A 22,689-nucleotide genomic window follows, 5' to 3' on the forward strand; every position below is an offset into this window, starting at 1 on the left:
CTTGGGGGGTCTGCTTTTTGGGGGCAAACAAGCCAAGCAACGGCTTGTGGTCAGTCACCACGGTGAAGGGCCGCCCATACAAGAAATCATGGAATTTTTTTACTCCCTTCACAATTGCCAGACCCTCCTTGTCAATTTGCGAGTAGTTCCGCTCGGTTGCGTTGAGTGTCTGGGAAAAGTATGCCACCGGTACCTCTCTTCCATCTGGGAGTTCGTGTCCCAGGACAGCGCCAATGCCATAGGGTGAGGCGTCGCATGCTAGCACCACCGGCAGCCTCTCGTCGAAGTGTGCCAAGACCGAGTTTGAGACAAGCAAGTCCTTGACTGCCTGGAATGCAGCCTCCTGGCGCTGGCCCCAGACCCAAGGGGCCCGTTTGTCCAGGAGTCTGTGTAGGGGCTCCGCTACCGCCGCCTTGTGGGGAAGGAAGGAATGGTAAAAGTTCAATAGTCCCAAGAAGGCCTGAAGTTCAGTCTTGCTCTTGGGCGCTGGGGCATCACAAATGGCCCGTACCTTGTCCCCAGTCGGGTGGACCCCTTCTGCGTCCACCATAAATCCCAGAAAGTCCACCTGAGGCACTCCTAGTAGACATTTTTCCCGCTTCACCTTGAGACCCGCCGTCTGGAAACGGTGCAGAACGGTGCGGAGGCGGTCCTCAAACTCCTCTGGTGTGGGCCCGGCAATCAACACATCATCGAAGAAGGGGGTGACGCCAGGAATCCCTTTGAGGAGAGAGTCCATTATATTCTGGAATATGCCTGGTGCCACGCTGACCCCGAATTGCAGCCGCTTTACCCTGAACGCTCCCCTGTGCGTCACAATCGTCTGTGCCTCTGCTGTGGCCTCATCTACTGGCAGCTGTTGATATGCTTGGGCCAAGTCCAGCTTGCCAAAAATTTTCGACCCAGCCAGGGTGGCAAGGACATGGCTGACCACTGGCACTGGGTATGCGTGGGCCGTGAGGGCCTTGTTTATGGTACATTTGTAGTCTGCGCAGATGCGGACCGAACCATTAGGCTTGACGGGTGTGACGATTGGAGTTTCCCAGTGGGCATTAGGCACCGGCTCCAGCACTCCTTGCTCCACGAGTCGGTCCAATTCCTCGTCTATACGGGGTTTCAAGGCGAACGGGACCCAGCGGGCCTTGAGCCTGACCGGTCGTACTGCGGGGTCAAGCTGTAGCGCAACGGGGGGGCGCGTATACTGTCCCAATTTCCCGTCGAAAACCCCTGGAAATTCCTTGCATATGGCGTCCACGTCCACTTGTAAGCTAGTGTGGTTCACCCCGGTGACAGCTAGCCCTAGTGGTCCAAACCATGCCAATCCCAGTAAGCTAATGTAGGGGCCCTTAACCACAAGCAAGTCCAGTTGCCGCGTCCGCCCTCGGTATTGCACCCTGAAGGTCCCCACCCCCATTGTGGGGACCTTACGTTTCTGGAAGTCCCGTAGGGTCAATGGGGCCGGCCTGAGTTTGGGGCCCCCAGTAGGACACAGTTTCCTTAAGGTCCTTGCCGAGATTATGGATAGAGTTGAACCCGTGTCAAGCTCCATGCGGCATGGGGCCCCCTCTATCTGTACCTCTACATAAATTTTCTCTACGTTGGGGTGGGGCAACTGGTATACCTGGCAGTCCGTGAGCTCCGTCGAGTTGCCTTGGTGCATTGGGCCCCGGGACCTGGGGCTCTTGGATTGGTCATCTGATGCCTGGTGTCGGGTGGGCCGAGCCCGACACACCCGGGCGATGTGTCCTGATTTTCTGCACTGCCTGCACTCTGCGTTGCGGAAACGACAGGTCCTCCTCTCGTGACTCTCCCCGCAGCTTGCGCAGTTTCCTCCTTCTCGTCGAGGCAGCTGTGGTCTGTGCGCTGCTTGAGTGCGCTGCTGTACTCGGTGCACCTCCTCCCTGTCGGATCCTGAGTCGTCGGTGAGGTCTTCGTGGTGGACCCTCAGTTGGGATGGCAGGCTCGGCCGTGCCTCTTGCGTCGAACTCTCGGCAGCTTCCGTTGCCAGGGCCTCCTCCAGAGCGACCTGGAACGTTAGGTCCTTCTTAGCGTAGAGGCGTCGTTGCAGCTTCTCATCCTTCAGGCCACCGATGAGGCGGTCACGAAGCATGTTCTCCAGCTCTGAGAAGTTGCAGAACCGGGCGGCTTGGCGCAGAGAGGTCACAAACCCAGTTATGGTTTCCCCAGGGGCTTGCCACTTTGCGTAGAAGGCATTTCGACGAGCCACCACTGAGGGCTGCGGCAAAAAGTGCCCCTTCAGCTGTTCCATTATTGTTTTGTATGGAACAGCAGCGACGTCTTCAGGCGCAAGGAGAGCCCGGGCGACTTCAAACGTCTCCTCTCCGCAGACGCTGAAGAATATCGCCCTCTTCTTGGCGTCTTCTTCGTCGGTGACCCCTTGGGCTTCTAGGACGAAGGTGAAACGGGAGGCGTACGCTTCCCAGTCTCCAGATGCTGGGTTGAATGGCGAGAAGCTGCTGTTGGCTGCCATTCTGAGATCCTTGTCTCCCGGAGCTGAAGCCTGGATACACGGTGCGAGGCAGCGGTGCGGCAGGTGGCGGTGCTGCGGTGCTGTGTGTGGCAGTCAGCTCAGCGGGATCCCACCTTTGTCGCCAGTGAAATATACTCAGAGTCGCAAAGTGATTTCATGCTCTTTATTCAGCTCATAGTGGTGAGGAGGAATGAATGAAAGCCCCCTCACAGTATCTGCTTTATATACACTATTTACACAATGGGCTGCACATGATTGGCTAATTCCGGAATTCTACTGTAAGCCAATCAGGTTGTGGATTCACTTATCTCTGGAGCATGATTGGGTGGTTCCTGCCAACCAATCATACTGCTGCATTGTTCTTGGACCAATCAGACTGCTGCATTCTGAATCCTATTGTTCTAGGACTAATCAGACTGCTGCAATTTGGATCCTATTGTTCTAGGACCAATCAGACTGCTTCAGTTTGGGTCCTATTCAACTCAGTACATAACAGGCTGAGAGCCAAGAGGGCATCTTTAGATGCTTCCTCATCGAAGGAAAATGGCAGAGAGAGAGAGATGGCTGCCTGCCCTGTGCTTTTGTCATTACCTGCACAGGTGAGGCCACACCCACCTCTGGCCACATGCGGAGGAAGTCCGTCCCCAGGAAGTTTGCCTGCTTGCTGGACAGACATCCCTCCCCATGTTCTAACATGTACACTCTAGGAATGTTGTCACTGACTGCTCCTGTGTTAAGGAAACTGTGTCCTACTGGGGGTCCCAAACTCAGGCCGGCCCCATTCACCCTCTGGGACTTCCAGAAACGTAAGGTTCCCACAATGGGGGTGGGGACCTTCAGCGTGCAATACCGAGGGCGGACACGGCAACTGGACTTGCTCATGGTCAAGGGCCCCTACATTAGCTTACTGGGATTGGCATGGTTTGGACCACTGGGGCTAGCCATCACCGGGGTGAACCACACTACCTTACAAGTGGACGTGGACGCCATCTGCAAGGAATTTCCAGGGGTTTTCGATGGGAAATTGGGACAGTATAAGGGTCCCCCCATTGCTCTACAGCTTGAACCCGCAGTACAACCGGTCAGGCTCAAGGCACGCCGGGTCCCGTTCGCCCTGAGACCGCGTATAGATGAGGAAGTGGAGCAAGGAGTGCTGGAGCCAGTGCCTAATGCCCCCTGGGAAACCCCAATCGTCACACCCGTCAAGCCTAATGGTTCAGTCCGCATCTGCGCAGACTACAAATGTACCATAAACAAGGCCCTCACGGCCCATGCATACCCAGTGCCAGTGGTCAGCCATGTCCTTGCCACCCTGGCTGGGTCGAAAATTTTTGGCAAGCTGGACTTGGCCCAAGCATATCAACAGCTGCCAGTAGATGAGGCCACAGCAGAGGCACAGACGATTGTGACGCACAGAGGAGAGTTCAGGGTAAAGCGGCTGCAATTCGGGGTCAGCGTGGCACCAGGCATATTCCAGAATCTAATGGACTCGCTCCTTAAAGGGATTCCTGGCATCACCCCCTTCTTCGATGATGTGTTGATTGCCGGGCCCACACCAGAGGAGTTTGAGGGCCACCTCCGCACCGTTCTGCACCGTTTCCAGACAGCGGGTCTCAAGGTGAAGCGGGAAAAAATGTCTACTAGGAGTGCCTCAGGTGGACTTTCTGGGATTTATGGTGGACGCAGAAGGGGTCCACCCGACTGGGGACAAGGTACGGGCCATTTGTGATGCCCCAGCGCCCAAGAGCAAGACTGAACTTCAGGCCTTCTTGGGACTATTGAACTTTTACCATTCCTTCCTTCCCCACAAGGCGGCGGTAGTAGAGCCCCTACACAGACTCCTGGACAAGTGGGCCACTTGGGTGTGGGGCCAGTGCCAGGAGGCCGCATTCCAGGCAGTCAAGGACTTGCTTGTCTCAAACTCGGTCTTGGCACACTTCGACGAGAGGCTGCCGGTGGTGCTAGCATCCGACGCCTCACCGTATGGCATTGGCACTGTCCTGGGACACGAACTCCCGGATGGAAGAGAGGTACCGGTGGCATACTTTTCCCAGACACTCAACGCAACCGAGCGGAACTACTCTCAAATAGACAAGGAGGGTCTGGCAATCGTGAAGGGAGTAAAAAAATTCCATGATTTCTTGTACGGGCGGCCCTTCACCGTGGTGACTGACCACAAGCCGTTGCTTGGCTTGTTTGCCCCCGAAAAGCAGACCCCCCAAGTGCTGTCTCCTCGCGTCCTCAGGTGGTCAATTTTCCTTGCCAGCTACCAGTATGCACTGATTCACCAACCTGGGAAGGCGATGGGCCATGCGGACGCCCTCAGCAGGCTACCATACTGGAAACAGGCCCCGACCCAGCATCTGCACAAGAGGTTATGAGCCTGGAGCTGCTTCCCGACCGCCCCATTCAGGCACAAGAAGTTGCACACCATTCCAAGAAAGATAGGGTCATCTCCCGGGTCCTGGACTGGGTGTGGAGGGGATGGCCCAGCAGCAGCCCCGGGCCAGAATTTGCTGGCTACACAACCCGCAAACATGAACTGTCGGCCCACAAGGGGTGCCTGTTATGGGGAAGCAGGGTCGTTGTTCCCCAGCCCCTCCGCAAAAGGGTCCTCACAGCCCTACACGAGACACACCCAGGGGTAGTAAGAATGAAGGCCCTTGCCAGGAGTTATGTGTGGTGGCCAGGGATCGACGGAGAGATAGAGGCCTGGGTCAAACACTGCCAGGCCTGCCAAGAATCCCGCCCAGATCCCCCAAGGGCCCCAGTCCAGTCCTGGGAGTCCACCCGAGCACCATGGTCACTCCTGCATGTGGACTTCGCTGGCCCCTTTCAGGGGAAAACATTCTTCATAGTGGTGGACTCCTACACCAAATGGCTGGAAGTCGCACTGGTACCGTCCACTTCTACATCCGCAGCCATCCGGGTACTACGCAGGCGGTTTGCAACCCACGGGCTCCCTGACACTCTCGTCTCAGACAACGGGACTGCATTTACGTCAGGAGAATTCCAAACCTTCACAGCGCAGAACGCCATCCGCCACATCCGTTCAGCGCCGTTCCACCCTGCCACCAATGGCCAAGCAGAACGCATGGTGCAGACCACCAAGGACACCCTTCGCCGCATGACGCAAGGGGACTGGGAGTACCGCCTTGCCACATTCCTTCTAGCACAGCACAGCACCCCCAGCTCAACGGCTGGCCGGAGCCCCGCTGAACTACTAATGGGTCGGCGCCTTGCAATCAGATTGGACCGCCTTCACCCCGATAGAGCTCAGGATGAGGTAGTGGTGGGGGAAGGCAGGAACCCCTTGACCTTCGAGGCCCAGGACCCAGTGTACGCAAAGAATTTTGGGGCAGGCCCAGCATGGGTACCCGCCACAGTCACCAGGGTCACTGGCCCAGTGTCGTACAAGGTGCTAACTGATGGGGGGCAATGCTGGCGCCGCCACTGCGACCAGATACGGCGACGATTCCCAGGAGAAAACCAGGAGGAGGAAAGGTCAGAGGAGTCCCAAGGAAACAGAGGGGCAGTGAGGCCCATAGACCAGGAGGGGCCAACAGGAGAGGCAGAATCAGTAAATACAGAGAGGACCCGCGAGGCCGAAAGGACACCGGAACCAGAACCACGACTGAGCGAGCCGGTTGCGCCAGACCAAACAGGCCCATCACAGCCAGCATCCTTGGAACATGAGCCAGAACCTGGAGCCCGGACCAGGGAACACCACAGGCTGCAACGCACACGTAGGCCGCCGGCGTACCTCGAGGACTATGAATGCGACCTCCCGGGCAGGACTGGAACTTAGAGGGGAGGGGTGTTATGTACTGAGTTGAATAGGATCCAAACTGCAGCAGTCTGATTGGTCCTAGAACAATAGGATCCAAATTGCAGCAGTCTGATTGGTCCTAGAACAATAGGATTCAGAATGCAGCAGTCTGATTGGTCCAAGAACAATGCAGCAGTATGATTGGTTGGCAGGAACCACCCAATCATGCTCCAGATATAAGTGAATCCACAACCTGATTGGCTTACAGTAGAATTCCAGAATTAACCAATCATGTGCAGCCCATTGTGTAAATAATGTATATAAAGCAGATACTTTGAGGGGACTTTCATTCATTCCTCCTCACCACTATGAGCTGAATAAAGAGCATGAAATCACTTTGCGACTCTGAGTATATTTCAGATCTGCTCCAGAATCTTCCCTGGTATTGATGTTAGACTGACTGGGCGGTAATTATTTGGGTCCTCTTTTTCCCCTTTTTGACAACATTTGCCCTCCTCCAGTCTGCCGGGACTTTGCCTGTTCTCCAGGAATTCTCAAAGATGACTGCCAGTGGTTCTGAGATCACATCTGCCAGTTCTTTTAATACTCTTGGATGCAGCCTTTTTTGTTGCTTTAAACCTCTCTAGCAAGCCTGAGTTCATTCTGTGCTTTAGCTTTTCTGACTTACCATCTGGCCTGGGGCGGGGCCTGGGGCCTCATAAGGACTGCGTGCTGCTTGCGGCCTGCTGCCCAGGAAGACTCCCTGAGTGAGTGCCTGAGGGCCCTGCTCTTGCCACTTACCATCTGGCCTGGGGCGGGGCCTGGGGCCTCATAAGGACTGCGTGCTGCTTGCGGCCTGCTGCCCAGGAAGACTCCCTGAGTGAGTGCCTGAGGGCCCTGCTCTTGCCACTTACCATCTGGCCTGGGGCGGGGCCTGGGGCCTCATAAGGACTGCGTGCTGCTTGCGGCCTGCTGCCCAGGAAGACTCCCTGAGTGAGTGCTTGAGGGCCCTGCTCCTTCCTGCCACTTACCATCTGGCCTGGGGCCTCATAAGGACTGTGTGCTGCTTGCGGCCTGCTGCCCAGGAAGACTCCCTGAGTGAGTGCCTGAGGGCCCTGCTCTTGCCACTTACCATCTGGCCTGGGGCCTCATAAGGACTGTGTGCTGCTTGCGGCCTGCTGCCCAGGAGGACTCCTCTGAGTGAGTGCTTGAGGGACCTGCTCTTGCCACTTACCATCTGGCCTGGGGCCTCATAAGGACTGTGTGCTGCTTGCGGCCTGCTGCCCAGGAAGACTCCCTGAGTGAGTGCTTGAGGGCCCTGCTCCTTCCTGCCACTTACCATCTGGCCTGGGGCCTCATAAGGACTGTGTGCTGCTTGCGGCCTGCTGCCCAGGAGGACTCCCCTGAGTGAGTGCTTGAGGGCCCTGCTCTTGCCACTTACCATCTGGCCTGGGGCCTCATAAGGACTGTGTGCTGCTTGCGGCCTGCTGCCCAGGAAGACTCCCTGAGTGAGTGCTTGAGGGCCCTGCTCCTTCCTGCCACTTACCATCTGGCCTGGGGCCTCATAAGGACTGTGTGCTGCTTGCGGCCTGCTGCCCAGGAAGACTCCCTGAGTGAGTGCTTGAGGGCCCTGCTCCTTCCTGCCACTTACCATCTCGCCTGGGGTCTCATAAGGACTGCGTGCTGCTTGCGGCCTGCTGCCCAGGAAGACTCCCTGAGTGAGTGCTTGAGGGCCCTGCTCCTTCTTGCCACTTACCATCTGGCCTGGGGCGGGGCCTGGGGCCTCATAAGGACTGCGTGCTGCTTGCGGCCTGCTGCCCAGGAAGACTCCCTGAGTGAATGCTTGAGGGCCCTGCTCCTTTCTGCCACTTACCATCTGGCCTGGGGCGGGGCCTGGGGCCTCATAAGGACTGCGTGCTGCTTGCGGCCTGCTGCCCAGGAAGACTCCTTGAGTGAATGCTTGAGGGCCCTGCTCCTTTCTGCCACTTACCATCTGGCCTGGGGCGGGGCCTGGGGCCTCATAAGGACTGTGTGCTGCTTGCGGCCTGCTGCCCAGGAAGACTCCCTGAGTGAGTGCTTGAGGGCCCTGCTCCTTTCTGCCGCTTACCATCTGGCCTGGGGCGGGGCCTGGGGCCTCATAAGGACTGTGTGCTGCTTGTGGCCTGCTGCCCAGGAAGACTCCCTGAGTGAGTGCCTGAGGGCCCTGCTCTTGCCACTTACCATCTGGCCTGGGGCGGGGCCTGGGGCCTCATAAGGACTGCGTGCTGCTTGCGGCCTGCTGCCCAGGAAGACTCCCTGAGTGAGTGCTTGAGGGCCCTGCTCCTTCCTGCCACTTACCATCTGGCCTGGGGCCTCATAAGGACTGTGTGCTGCTTGCGGCCTGCTGCCCAGGAAGACTCCCTGAGTGAGTGCCTGAGGGCTCTGCTCTTGCCACTTACCATCTGGCCTGGGGCCTCATAAGGACTGTGTGCTGCTTGCGGCCTGCTGCCCAGGAGGACTCCTCTGAGTGAGTGCTTGAGGGACCTGCTCTTGCCACTTACCATCTGGCCTGGGGCCTCATAAGGACTGTGTGCTGCTTGCGGCCTGCTGCCCAGGAAGACTCCCTGAGTGAGTGCTTGAGGGCCCTGCTCCTTCCTGCCACTTACCATCTGGCCTGGGGCCTCATAAGGACTGTGTGCTGCTTGCGGCCTGCTGCCCAGGAGGACTCCCCTGAGTGAGTGCTTGAGGGCCCTGCTCTTGCCACTTACCATCTGGCCTGGGGCCTCATAAGGACTGTGTGCTGCTTGCGGCCTGCTGCCCAGGAAGACTCCCTGAGTGAGTGCTTGAGGGCCCTGCTCCTTCCTGCCACTTACCATCTGGCCTGGGGCCTCATAAGGACTGTGTGCTGCTTGCGGCCTGCTGCCCAGGAAGACTCCCTGAGTGAGTGCTTGAGGGCCCTGCTCCTTCCTGCCACTTACCATCTCGCCTGGGGTCTCATAAGGACTGCGTGCTGCTTGCGGCCTGCTGCCCAGGAAGACTCCCTGAGTGAGTGCTTGAGGGCCCTGCTCCTTCTTGCCACTTACCATCTGGCCTGGGGCGGGGCCTGGGGCCTCATAAGGACTGCGTGCTGCTTGCGGCCTGCTGCCCAGGAAGACTCCCTGAGTGAATGCTTGAGGGCCCTGCTCCTTTCTGCCACTTACCATCTGGCCTGGGGCGGGGCCTGGGGCCTCATAAGGACTGCGTGCTGCTTGCGGCCTGCTGCCCAGGAAGACTCCTTGAGTGAATGCTTGAGGGCCCTGCTCCTTTCTGCCACTTACCATCTGGCCTGGGGCGGGGCCTGGGGCCTCATAAGGACTGTGTGCTGCTTGCGGCCTGCTGCCCAGGAAGACTCCCTGAGTGAGTGCTTGAGGGCCCTGCTCCTTTCTGCCGCTTACCATCTGGCCTGGGGCGGGGCCTGGGGCCTCATAAGGACTGTGTGCTGCTTGTGGCCTGCTGCCCAGGAAGACTCCCTGAGTGAGTGCCTGAGGGCCCTGCTCTTGCCACTTACCATCTGGCCTGGGGCGGGGCCTGGGGCCTCATAAGGACTGCGTGCTGCTTGCGGCCTGCTGCCCAGGAAGACTCCCTGAGTGAGTGCTTGAGGGCCCTGCTCCTTCCTGCCACTTACCATCTGGCCTGGGGCCTCATAAGGACTGTGTGCTGCTTGCGGCCTGCTGCCCAGGAAGACTCCCTGAGTGAGTGCCTGAGGGCTCTGCTCTTGCCACTTACCATCTGGCCTGGGGCCTCATAAGGACTGTGTGCTGCTTGCGGCCTGCTGCCCAGGAGGACTCCTCTGAGTGAGTGCTTGAGGGACCTGCTCTTGCCACTTACCATCTGGCCTGGGGCCTCATAAGGACTGTGTGCTGCTTGCGGCCTGCTGCCCAGGAAGACTCCCTGAGTGAGTGCTTGAGGGCCCTGCTCCTTCCTGCCACTTACCATCTGGCCTGGGGCCTCATAAGGACTGTGTGCTGCTTGCGGCCTGCTGCCCAGGAGGACTCCCCTGAGTGAGTGCTTGAGGGCCCTGCTCTTGCCACTTACCATCTGGCCTGGGGCCTCATAAGGACTGTGTGCTGCTTGCGGCCTGCTGCCCAGGAAGACTCCCTGAGTGAGTGCTTGAGGGCCCTGCTCCTTTCTGCCACTTACCACCTGGCCCAGGGCGGGGCCTGACAGGCCTCACTAGTACAGTTGTTATTGCCGGAGGGGCACAGGGTGTTTTTAAAATGTTTTTTTAGAAAATTTTCTTTGGATTTTTTGTATGTGGGGGGTGGGGGTGGGATGGATGTTTGGTTGGGCTTGGGGAATTATTATTTTTTTATTTTGATGTTTTTGTAATTTTTACATTTTTTTGTTTGTATTGTTTTATTGGCTTTGTTTGTTTGTTTAAGGTGTTATTTTGTTTTTAGGGGGAGGGTTCAGGGCTGCCGGGGAGTGGGCCCCAGCCCATAAAATGGCTGGGGCATGTTCCACAGGGGGAGATGCACTGGGACAACCGATCTCGGTGATCACGGGTAGGAGGAGGAGTTACGCTAAGGCCAGACCATGTCATTACAGAGGAGGCAGGTTTAGTCGTTGTCTGAGGACTATCCCTGCCTCCGGGTCTGGTCCTGACCGGATGGATACTAGAATCAGCAAGGGATACCCACATGACCTGAAGGTGCTGCTGTGCAATGCCAGGTCAATGATTCATAAGACCACTGCCATCCATGACTTGATCATGGATGGAGGATTTGACCTGGCATGTGTAACAGAGACTTGGTTGGATGAAGCAGATGGGCCTGTCCTTGCCGCTGCTTGTCCACCAGGTTTCTCTTACGCACAGCAACCCAGGTCATGTGGGCGGGGAGGGGGGGGTTGCAGTGATTTTTAGGAAGTCATTGGTTTGCACCAGGCGTCCTATTGGGAAGACCCAGTTTTCTGAGTGCATGTTCTGGAAATTGGGCAATAGGGGCAGTACAGGATTCCTTTTGGTGTACCGACCTCCCCGCTGCACCAAGGATTCCCTGCCCGAGCTGCTTCAGGTCGTGGCGGATGTTCTCCTGGAGACACCTAGCTTGGTCGTCCTAGGGGATTTTAACATCCATGCCGACACGACCTTACAAGGGGCCGCTCGGGACTTCGTGGAAAGCATGGCCTCCATGGGGCTGTCCCTGAATAAGTCTGGCCCAACCCATAGCCGTGGACATGCCTTGGACCTGGTGTTTACCTCTATGGATGTTGGTGATCTGACACTAAGTAAAAGCGAAACGAAAGAAGTGCCATGGTCAGATCACTTCCTGGTGCAACTGGACTTCTCTGCGACCCATCCCCTCTGCAGGGAGGTGGGAGCAATTCGGATGGTCCGCCCCCGCCACTTAATGGATCCAAATGGTTTCCAGAGAGTGGTAGGGGATGCTTTATCCCATGTTGATGGCCTTTCATCTGATTCCCTGGTGGCCCGCTGGAATGTGGAGTTAACCAGGGCTATTGACTGTTTGGCTCCGAAGCGCCCTCTCCGATTGCATGGAGCCCGGACAGCCCCGTGGTTTTCCCCGGAGCTGAGGGCAATGAAACAATCGCTGAGACGGCTAGAGCGCCGGTGGCGGATAACTCATTCCGAATCTGACCGGACACAGGTTAGAGCTCAATGTCGAGCCTACCAAGTGGCGATAGCGACGGCGAAGAAGAATTTCTTCACCGCCTCTATTGCATCTGCAGAAAACAGCAGCAGGAGACTTTTTCAGGTGGTTCACAATTTAGCGGAACCACCTGCAACATCGGGGCCCAGTACGGGCCACATGTTCTCCTGTAATGATTTTGCAAAGTTTTTTGCAGATAAAATCGCTCAGATTCGGGAAGTAGACTCCACCGTGGGAGCAGGGCCGGGGCGGGAGAGTGCTAGAGTTCTGTCTAGTCAAGTTGAGTGGGATCAATTCCAATCGGTTACCTCCGAGGATGTGGACAGGCTGCTTGGACGAGTGAAACCAACCACCTGTCTCCTGGATCCTTGCCCATCCTGGCTTATAAAAGCTAGCCGGGAAGGGCTGGGCGATGGGCTTCGTGGGGTGGTGAATGCTTCCCTCCGTGAGGGAGCCTTCCCAGACTCGCTGAAAGAGGCGGTTATTAAACCGCTTCTTAAAAAACGATCTTTAGATGCGGCCACGATGGCCAATTATCGCCCAGTCTCAAATCTTCCATTCCTGGGCAAGGTGATTGAGCGAGCGGTTGCCGAACAACTCCAGGCACGCCTGGAAGAAGCGGACCATTTGGATCCCTTCCAGTCGGGATTCAGGCCTCATCATGGGACTGGAACTGCCTTGGTCGCACTGGTTGATGATCTCCGGCGGGCTAGGGACAAAGGTGAGAGCTGTTTCCTAGTTCTGCTGGATCTCTCAGCGGCGTTTGATACCATCGACCATAGCATCCTTCTGGACCGTCTTGAGGGGCTGGGAGCTGGGGGCACTGTTATACAGTGGTTCCGCTCCTTCCTCCTGGGCCGTGTTCAGAAAGTGGTGGTGGGGGATGAGTGTTCAGACCCCTGGGCTCTCACTTGTGGGGTGCCTCAGGGTTCTGTCCTCTCCCCCATGCTTTTCAACATTTACATGCGGCCGCTGGGAGAGATCATCAGGAGCTTTGGGCTGGGTGTTCATCAGTATGCGGATGATACCCAGCTCTACCTCTCTTTTAAATCAGAACCAGTGAAGGCGGTGAAGGTCCTGTGTGAGTGTCTGGAGGCGGTTGGAGGATGGATGGCGGCTAACAGATTGAGGTTGAATCCTGACAAGACAGAAGTACTGTTTTTGGGGGACAGGAGGTGGGCAGGTGTGGAGGATTCCCTGGTCCTGAATGGGGTAACTGTGCCCCTGAAGGACCAGGTGCGCAGCCTGGGAGTCATTTTGGACTCACAGCTGTCCATGGAGGCACAGGTCAAATCTGTGTCTAGGGCAGCTGTTTACCAGCTCCATCTGGTACGTAGGCTGAGACCCTATCTGCCTGCGGACTGTCTCGCCAGAGTGGTGCATGCTCTGGTTATCTCCCGCTTGGACTACTGCAATGCACTCTACGTGGGGCTACCTTTGAAGGTGACTCGGAAACTACAACTAATCCAGAACGCGGCAGCTAGACTGGTGACTGGGAGCGGCCGCCGAGACCATATAACACCGGTCTTGAAAGACCTGCATTGGCTCCCAGTATGTTTCCGAGCACAATTCAAAGTGTTGGTGCTGACCTTTAAAGCCCTAAACGGCCTCGGTCCAGTATACCTGAAGGAGCGTCTCCACCCCCATCATTCTGCCCGGACGCTGAGGTCCAGCACCGAGGGCCTTCTGGCGGTTCCCTCATTGCGAGAAGTAAAGCTACAGGGAACCAGGCAGAGGGCCTTCTCGGTAGTGGCGCCCGCCCTGTGGAACGCCCTTCCAGCAGATGTCAAAGCGATAAACAACTACTTGACATTCAGGAGACATCTTAAGGCAGCCCTGTTCAGGGAAGTTTTTAACGTGTGATATTTTATTGTATTTTTGGTTTTTATGGAAGCCGCCCAGAGTGGCTGGGGAGGCCCAGCCAGATGGGCGGGGTATAAATAATAATTTATTATTATTATTATTATTACTTTGTGTCTACACGTGCTGGCTATTTGTCTGAATTCCTCTTTGGTGATTTCCCCCCTTTTCCATTTTTTGTACACATCCTTTTTTAATTTTAACTCAGTTAAAAGTTCTTTAGATAGCCACCCTGGCTTCTTTAGGCACCTTCCATGTTTCCGTTTCATTGGTATTGCCTGACGTTGTGCTTTTACTATCTCCGTCTTAACAAACTCCCAGCCATCAACTCCCTCTTAACAAACTCCCAGCCATCATGAACTCCCTGTCCTTTTAGTATTACTGTCCATGGGATGTCACCCATCACTTCCCTAAGTTTTATGAAGCCGGCTTTCTTAAAGTCAAGAAATTGAGTCCTAGTATGCTTGGCTGCTCCTTTCCGCTGTATAGTAAACTTCAGAAGAGCATGATCACTTGCGCCTAATGATCCTTCCACTTCTACCCCACTAACCAGGTCATCAACATTGGTTAGGACCAGTTCTAAAATGGCTGTTCCTCTTGTTGCTTCTCCCACTTTCTGGACAATGAAGTTGTCTGCAAGGCCAGTGAGGAATCTGTTTGACCTTATGCTCTTGGCTGAGTTTGACATCCAACAAATATCCGGGTAATTGAAGTCCCCCATTACTACTATCTCCCTTCCTTTTGCATGCTTGGCCATCTGTTCCAGGAAGGCATCATCTATGTCCTCCGTTTGGCTTGGGGATCTATAGTAAACTCCCACAACGAGGTCACTGTTATTCTTCTATCCCTTAATTTTGACCCAAATGCTCTCACTTTGGCTTTGAGGTTCTAAATCATGGATCTCTTCACAGGTATACACATCCCTGACATATAACACCACTCCTCCTCCTTTCTTGTCTGGTATGTTTCTCTGAAATAGATTGCATCCCCCCATTATTACATTCCAATCGTGGGACTTATCCCACCAGGTTTCAGTGATGCCTATTATGTCATATTTAGTTTGCTGTACCAAGAGCTCAAGCTCATCTTGTTTATTTCCCATGCTTTGCGCATTAGTGTACAGACATTGAAGTCCATTAATCATTCCCCCGTGTCTCTTATTTAAGGATTTTTTCCTCCCACCACTAGGTCTGCGTGCTGTTTGCTCCATTTGGTCTATGACATTTGGATGATCATCTTCATCAATTGATAGACTCCTACCTTCAGGAGCACTGTCTCCCTCCCCCACATTAGTCAGTTTAAAGCCCTCCTGATGAGGTTTCTGAGATTTTTGGCAAAAACATTCCTCCCAACCGTTGTGAGGTGCAGCCCATCGCTTGCCAGAAGTCCATCTTCAAGAAACTGCAGTCCGTGATCTAAGAATCCAAACCGTTCCTGTTTACACCATTTGCGAAGCCAGCTGTTCACTTCCACTATTTTTCCCTCTCTCCCTGGGCCACGTCTTTCAACTGGGAGGACAGATGAGATGACAATTTGTGCATTTAGTTGCTTCAATTTCCTGCCGAGAGCCCCATAGTCTCTTTTGATCTTCTGGAGGCTATTGCTTGCAGTGTCATTGGTTCCCACATGAACCAAGAGGAAGGGGTATTTGTCAGTGGGTTTTATGATTCCTTGTAGTCGTTCAGTTACATCTTGGATGCTAGCCCCGGGGAGTCAGCACACTTCCCGAGACATCTTGTCAGGCCCACAGATCACTGCTTCTGTTCCCCTCAGTATGGAATCCCCTATCAGCAGGACTGCGTGCTGCTTGCTGCCTGCTGCCCAGGAGGACTCCCCTGAGTGAGTGCCTGAGGGCCCTGCTCTTGCCACTTACCATCTGGCCAGGGGCGGGGCCTGGGGCCTCATAAGGACTGCGTGCTGCTTGCTGCCTGCTGCCCAGGAGGACTCCCCTGAGTGAGTGCCTGAGGGCCCTGCTCTTGCCACTTACCATCTGGCCAGGGGCGGGGCCTGGGGCCTCATAAGGACTGCGTGCGGCTTGCTGCCTGCTGCCCAGGAGGACTCCCCTGAGTGAGTGCCTGAGGGCCCTGCTCCTTCCTGCCACTTACCATCTGGCCAGGGGCGGGGCCTGGGGCCTCATAAGGACTGCGTGCGGCTTGCTGCCTGCTGCCCAGGAGGACTCCCCTGAGTGAGTGCCTGAGGGCCCTGCTCTTGCCACTTACCATCTGGCCTGGGGCGGGGCCTGGGGCCTCATAAGGACTGCGTGCTGCTTGCTGCCTGCTGCCCAGGAGGACTCCCCTGAGTGAGTGCCTGAGGGCCCTGCTCCTTCCTGCCACTTACCATCTGGCCAGGGGCGGGGCCTGGGGCCTCATAAGGACTGCGTGCGGCTTGCTGCCTGCTGCCCAGGAGGACTCCCCTGAGTGAGTGCTTGAGGGCCCTGCTCTTGCCACTTACCATCTGGCCTGGGGCGGGGCCTGGGGCCTCATAAGGACTGCGTGCGGCTTGCTGCCTGCTGCCCAGGAGGACTCCCCTGAGTGAGTGCTTGAGGGCCCTGCTTTTGCCACTTACCATCTGGCCTGGGGCGGGGCCTGAAGCCTCACAAGGACTGCGTGCTGCTTGCTGCCTGCTGCCCAGGAGGACTCCCCTGAGTGAGTGCCTGAGGGCCCTGCTCCTCCCTGCCACTTACCACCTGACAGGCCTCACTAGGACAGTTGTTATTGCCGGAGAGGCACAGAGTGTTTTTAAAATGTTTTTAAAAAAATTTCTCTGGATTTTTTGTATGTGGGGGTGGGATTGATGTTTGGTTGGGCTTGGGGAATTTTATTATTATTATTATTATTATTATTTTGATGTTTTTGTAATTTTTACATTTTTTTGTTTGTATTGTTTTATTGGTTTTGTTTGTTTGTTTAAGGTGTTATTTTGTTTTTAGGGGGAGGGGTCAGGGCTGCCGGGGAGTGGGCCCCAGCCCATAAAATGGCTGGGGCATGTTCCACAGGGGGGGGATGCACTGGGACAACCGATCTCAGTGATCACGGGTAGGAGGAGGAGTTACGCTAAGACCAGACCATGTCATTACAGAGGAGGCAGGTTTAGTCGTTGTCTGAGGACTATCCCTGCCTCCGGGTCTGGTCCTGACCGGATGGATACTAGAATCAGCAAGGGATACCCACATGACCTGAAGGTGCTGCTGTGCAATGCCAGGTCAATGATTCATAAGACCACTGCCATCCATGACTTGATCATGGATGGAGGATTTGACCTGGCATGTGTAACAGAGACTTGGTTGGATGAAGCAGATGGGCCTGTCCTTGCCGCTGCTTGTCCACCAGGTTTCTCTTACACACAGCAACCCAGGTCACGTGGGCGGGGAGGGGGGGTTGCAGTGATTTTTAGGAAGTCATTAGTTTGCACCAGGCGTCCTATTGGGAAGACCCAGTTTTCTGAGTGCATGTTCTGGAAGTTGGGCAATAGGGGCAGTACAGGATTCCTTTTGGTGTACCGACCTGGGGAGGCCCAGCCAGATGGGCGGGGTATAAATAATAAATATTATTATTATTATTATTATTATTATTATTATTATTATTATTATTATTATTATTATTATTATTATCACACGCCTCCTCTTAGGTTTGGTCAGGGTTCTTCCATGAGCTGTCCATTCCAAGGTCGCCTGCACATTCCCTGAGGGCTGACTTTGCTGCTCGTCTTCATATACCTGATCGACTGTCTTGAGGGAGAGATCCTCAAATGGAGTCTGCTCTTCGTCTTCCATGCTAGGGGAGAGGACCTCAAAGAAGAGTTGGTGAAAGAAGATTGGAAGAAATTTAAAGATTATCTACAGAAATATTGTAAAATTAATGAATGTTAGAATGATGTTAGAATGAAGTTAAGTGGTTTAAGCAGTAATGCTATAAAGGTGTATGTAAAAATGGATTGATAACAGGTGAAAATTTAAAGTTATACTATATTAAGTTAAAGGATTAGGAGAAAATAAAGAGGGAAAGAAATTGCTGAATTAACTAATTGAATTGGAATACAAAAAAGGGGAGGTATGAGGAGGTCAGGGAAACAAGGATATGAATGTAAGGCATGGAAAGATTGATTTATTTTTTTCTTTTTTTTTCCTTTGTAAGTGTTTTTATTTTTCTATTCTGTATTTTGTATTTTATATTTTTCTTGTATTTTTATTTTTGTTTTTTATTTTTTAATTTCTTGTTTTTATGTAATTCTTTCCTCTGAAATTTTAATAAATATCATTTTTTAAAAAAACAAAATATGTTGGACATAACATAATGATGGCTGACTGGGAACGGTTATGGACCACAGGTATGAAATTTAAGGCATGTAATGCCTTAAGAGAAAATTTAATGAAAATGATTTATAGGTGGTACATGACACCAGCTAAGCTTCAAAAAATCTACCATTTGCCCGATAATAAATGTTGGAAATGTAATGAGACTGAAGGTACATTCTTTCACCTTTGGTGGACATGCCCAAGGATTAAGGCATTCTGGGAGATGATTTATCATGAAATGAAAAAGGTATTTAAATATACCTACCTTAAGAAACCAGAGGCCTTTCTCCTGGGCATGGTCGGCCAATTGGTGTTAAAGAAGGATAGAACTTTTTTTATGTATGCAACAACAGCAGCAAGAATACTCATTGCGAAATATTGGAAGACACAAGATTTACCCACCAGGGAAGAATGGCAGATGAAGTTGATTGACTACATGGAATTGGCGGGAATGACTGGCAGAATCTGAGACCAGGGAGAAGAGTCAGTGGAAGAAGACTGGAAAAACTTTAAAGACTATTTACAGAAATACTGTAAAATTAATGAATGTTAGAAAAATGTTGGAATGAAGTTATATGGCTTTAGTAGAAATGTTATAAGGAATTAAGTATAAATAGATTATTAGAGTATTAAAGGGAAAAATAAGGTTAGAATGTGTTAAGACAATTATAGGATAGAAAACAGTGGAAGATGGAAAGGAATTGCTGAAACAATTAATAGAAGTGGAATACAAAAAGGGAGGTGTGAGGAGGTCGTGGAAATTAGTGAAAGAAAGATAACATATTGAAATTGGACTGTGTTTTAAATGGTTTTTGTTTTGTTAGTTGTATGTTAGTGTTTTGTAGTGGTTTTTTTCTCTTTTTGTATTGTATTGTATTGTATTATTGTAGGTTTTTTCTTTTTTGGTTTTTTGTAGTGTTGTGTTTAATTTGTTGGAAAACTAATAAATATTATTATAAAAAAGAAAGAAAGAGAGGGGTCGATGAGGATTTGGGTAACTTGTACAGGGGTTTATTTAGGGTTTTCCTATCTCTTGTTGCGTGGCAACTTCCTAGTGATTTTAGTGAGCTCTAACTATCCGGTTTCCTTTTGTTCCTTTCCTTACTTCCTATTCCAAAACCTGGGGTTCCTTTCCACTCTGCCAAATCTCGCCCAATTCCTCCTGGGCTATCCCTCCTGGCAACCTCCTACCTATCGTCACAATCTCAGGAAAAGGGGCCCTACTGAACGCCCGAGCCGTGCGGTGCCAGATCGGGTGATCCCTGGATAGAGTTTTGAACCGAAAATCCCCCTTGCTTTCGGAAGCGGGCTCACTTACGTGGCACCGACCGGTGCGGCTGGGATTAATGATAGAAAGCCAGACCCCTTCCTGCCCCCTTGCCGGGGCACTAGGGAAGTTCGGAAAGAGAGCTCCAACCCCTTGCTTTCAAATGGGATGCCCGTTGCGGTGATTCAGCTGTCTTTCAAGCCAGTTCTCTCCGTCTTACTTTCGGGCTCCCAGTTGGTGCGGCTGGCTGGAGATTTTAAGAAAAGAGATGGAGCTCAGAACCCCCCTTTCGGGTTGAGCAGCGGTGCACGGTCTCTCTCACTAAGCGGACCAAGAGAAAGGTAAGAAGGAGCGATAGAGAGGAGGGCAGAGAATTCAGTTGCCAGGAGATTACCACCCCCTTCCCACCAGTGCACTGGATTTCCCTTTTTCCTTATACTCACGCGTCTTCAACTGTGACCCCGGGATCGATGAATAAGCCGGCTGGATCCCTCTTTGCTCCCCGGCTGAACTCCTGGGGCATTCAATTAGCGCCCGTAAGATGGCCGGAGGTCCAAAAGGATCTTCCTAGGCAAAATGGTCTGAGCCGGCTGAAGATTTCAGGGCCCCCAGTCAGCAACGCGGGAGAACCGCACGTCCCGGTTCGGGTGCCAAATGTTACTGTAAAATCTGGGTGCGAGGCTGCTCTGCCACCCAGCTCGTCGGACTAAGTCCGCGGGTCCCTGCAGAGGAAAATGAGCTCAGCCGGAGACAGGAGCAAGCTGCAGAAGATCCAAGTTTATTGTGCAACAGGTTCAAGGCAAGATTGAACCCCGGGAAAGGGGTGACATGAACTTTTAAAACTTCCCTCCATGTCCCAGAATACAGTGCAAAATACATTACAGTTACATCATGAATACATTAGGAAGAGGTTGGGTTACACTGGATTAACATATGGAGGGGGGAATATGCAGAACTGGAGATATGCACAGATAAGCACATCCTGAGTACCGGTGATGAGAAGACAATGGTTCATGTATGCATAGCCTGCCACCTGGCATTGCCCAGAGGAAAGGCTTGGCAGAGCGATTTGACAGGATTAGGGTCTTCCTGAGTACGTGACACCTCGCTTGAGGGATCGTGGAGGGCAGGGGAGGTTTCATGGAGTCCTGGAGAGACTGAGCCGATTGGCACCAAAAGCAAGAAAATCGGAGTTGTGGTTGATTTTATACGATTTTTTAAAGATTTTAGTCCATTTTATATTGATAATTGAGGTTGGAAACAAAATGGATACATTGTAGCAAGATTTGACACTTTTATGAGTTCACAAGTTTCGGTTCCATTGTTCTCCCAGCGTGGAGCCGTCAGCAGCTTGTCAAGAGGTTGAATGAGGCGTGCAGGAGCTCGCTGAGCTAGCTCTGCAAAGCGAATGCATGGTTCTGATTGGGTAGAACGCAGCCATTGAAAGGAATAGGGAATACAGCTTCGTACGGTCAACCCATAGTAAAGATAGAGCGGGAGGGAAGGCATAAGATTTTGGGCTTATTTCACCCGTAATAGCGGGTCGGTGTAGGAAAGGGGAAAAGGCACTTTATTTATGGGGCTTGGGGTAGAGTGTGGTGCTTGTGCATCGGTGTGGGGGCTGAGGGGTCCACGTGGGGCTGGGTACCCTTGAGGTCATCGCCTCGGACCCTCTGGTGACTGGCAGAAGGGTGAAGAAAGGCATGCCCCCCCTTCCGTATCAGTAGTTGTGTTTTCTACAGATCAGTTTCATTTGTTGTGAGACATTAGTGTTGCATGCAGTGTTGGGTTAGGAAGAACAGAGGGGGAAAGAGGGGGAGGGTGGGGTCGGTTGGCAATGCTTCTCTTCTACTTAGCGTACAGGGGAAACTCGGGAAATTAGAATATCGTGGAAAAGTTCATTTATTCAAGTAATTCAACTTAAAAGGTGAAACTAATATATGAGATAGACTCATGACATGCAAAGTGAGATATGTCAAGCCTTTATTTGTTATGATTGTGATATTATGGCATACAGCTGATGAAAACCCCAAATTAACAATCTCAGAAAATTAGAATATGAAATGAAATCAGCAAAACAAGGATTGCAAATAGAGCAATATTTGACCTCTGAGAAGTAGAAGCATGCATATGTACTCAGTACTTGGTTTGGGCCCCTTTTGCATCAATTACTGCCTCAGTGCGGCGTGGCATGGATGCTATCAGCCTGTGGCACTGCTGAGGTGTTATGAAAGACCAGGATGCTTCAACAGCAGCCTTCAGCTCTTCTGCATTGCTCGGTCTCATGTGTCTCATCTTTCTCTTGGCAATGCCCCATAGGCTTGACAACCATATGTCAGGAGTGCTCTGATGGTGTTTCCTGCTTGGCAGGGGGTTGGACTCGATGGCCCTTGTGGTCTATTCCAACTCTATGATTGTATGATTCTATGATTCACTATGGGGTTCAGGTCAGGTGAGTCTTCTGGCCAATCAAGCACAGTAATCCCATGGGCATTGAACCAGGTTTTGGTACTTTTGGCAGTGTGGGCAGGTGCCAAGTCCTGCTGGGAAATGAAATCAGCATCCCCATAAAGCTTGTCTGCAGAAGGAAGCATGAAGTGCTCCAAAATCTCCTGGTAGACTGCTGCGTTGACCCTGGACTTAATGAAGCACAGTTTGGGGTACTCTCATTTTGACTCAAGAAAATCACCATTTTATAGTTCAAATTGGGGAAAATAAATGCAGTACAGTAAATGGACAAAAGTGCAAAGATTCACAAAATGTTTTGGGGTGTGCGTACCCCTGCATCCCCCCCAGAAAAAAAGCACTGGTTGTAACTGAGACCTGTGGGTATAGGGCGGTATAACAACAACAACAAGGTCTGCCCCTCTCCTTCTCTCCTAGGTTCAGCCGACTGAGGGACATGGCAGCCCGCAAGAAGAAGGGGACCCGCAAAGTCCCCAAGAAGTCCAGGGTTGCTGTGGGCCCACGTGAGCAAATGCTTCCTTTTCATTTTGGAGCGTAAGGAGGGGTGGCCTTCATGCTCTAATCCTCAACTGTGGAAAAGAAGTAGAAATGAACTAACCTGCCCCCATGTCCTTTCCTTCTTCTCTTGTTGCAGATGGTTCAGAGACTGGCAGGGTCTGGGCATCGCCTGTGGTTAGTATTTGAGAAAACAGCACAGTACATACAAAATCCCTCACCCACCCCCATCCACCAGTGCTGTTTATACCCCCATTTTGGCAGTCTCAGATGCAGAGAAGCCCTCCTGCCATGAACTGACAGTCTGACTCTTGCCATTTCAGCAACTGGAGAAGGATGAGATGTTCCTCTGCTGCGTGCTGGCCACTTGCTTGGAGGCCCGCCAGAGAGAAAAGGACAGGTTGAGGTACTCGAAAA

Source organism: Podarcis bocagei (assembly GCF_964188305.1).
Source record: "Podarcis bocagei genome assembly, chromosome: W".
NCBI lineage: Eukaryota > Metazoa > Chordata > Lepidosauria > Squamata > Lacertidae > Podarcis > Podarcis bocagei.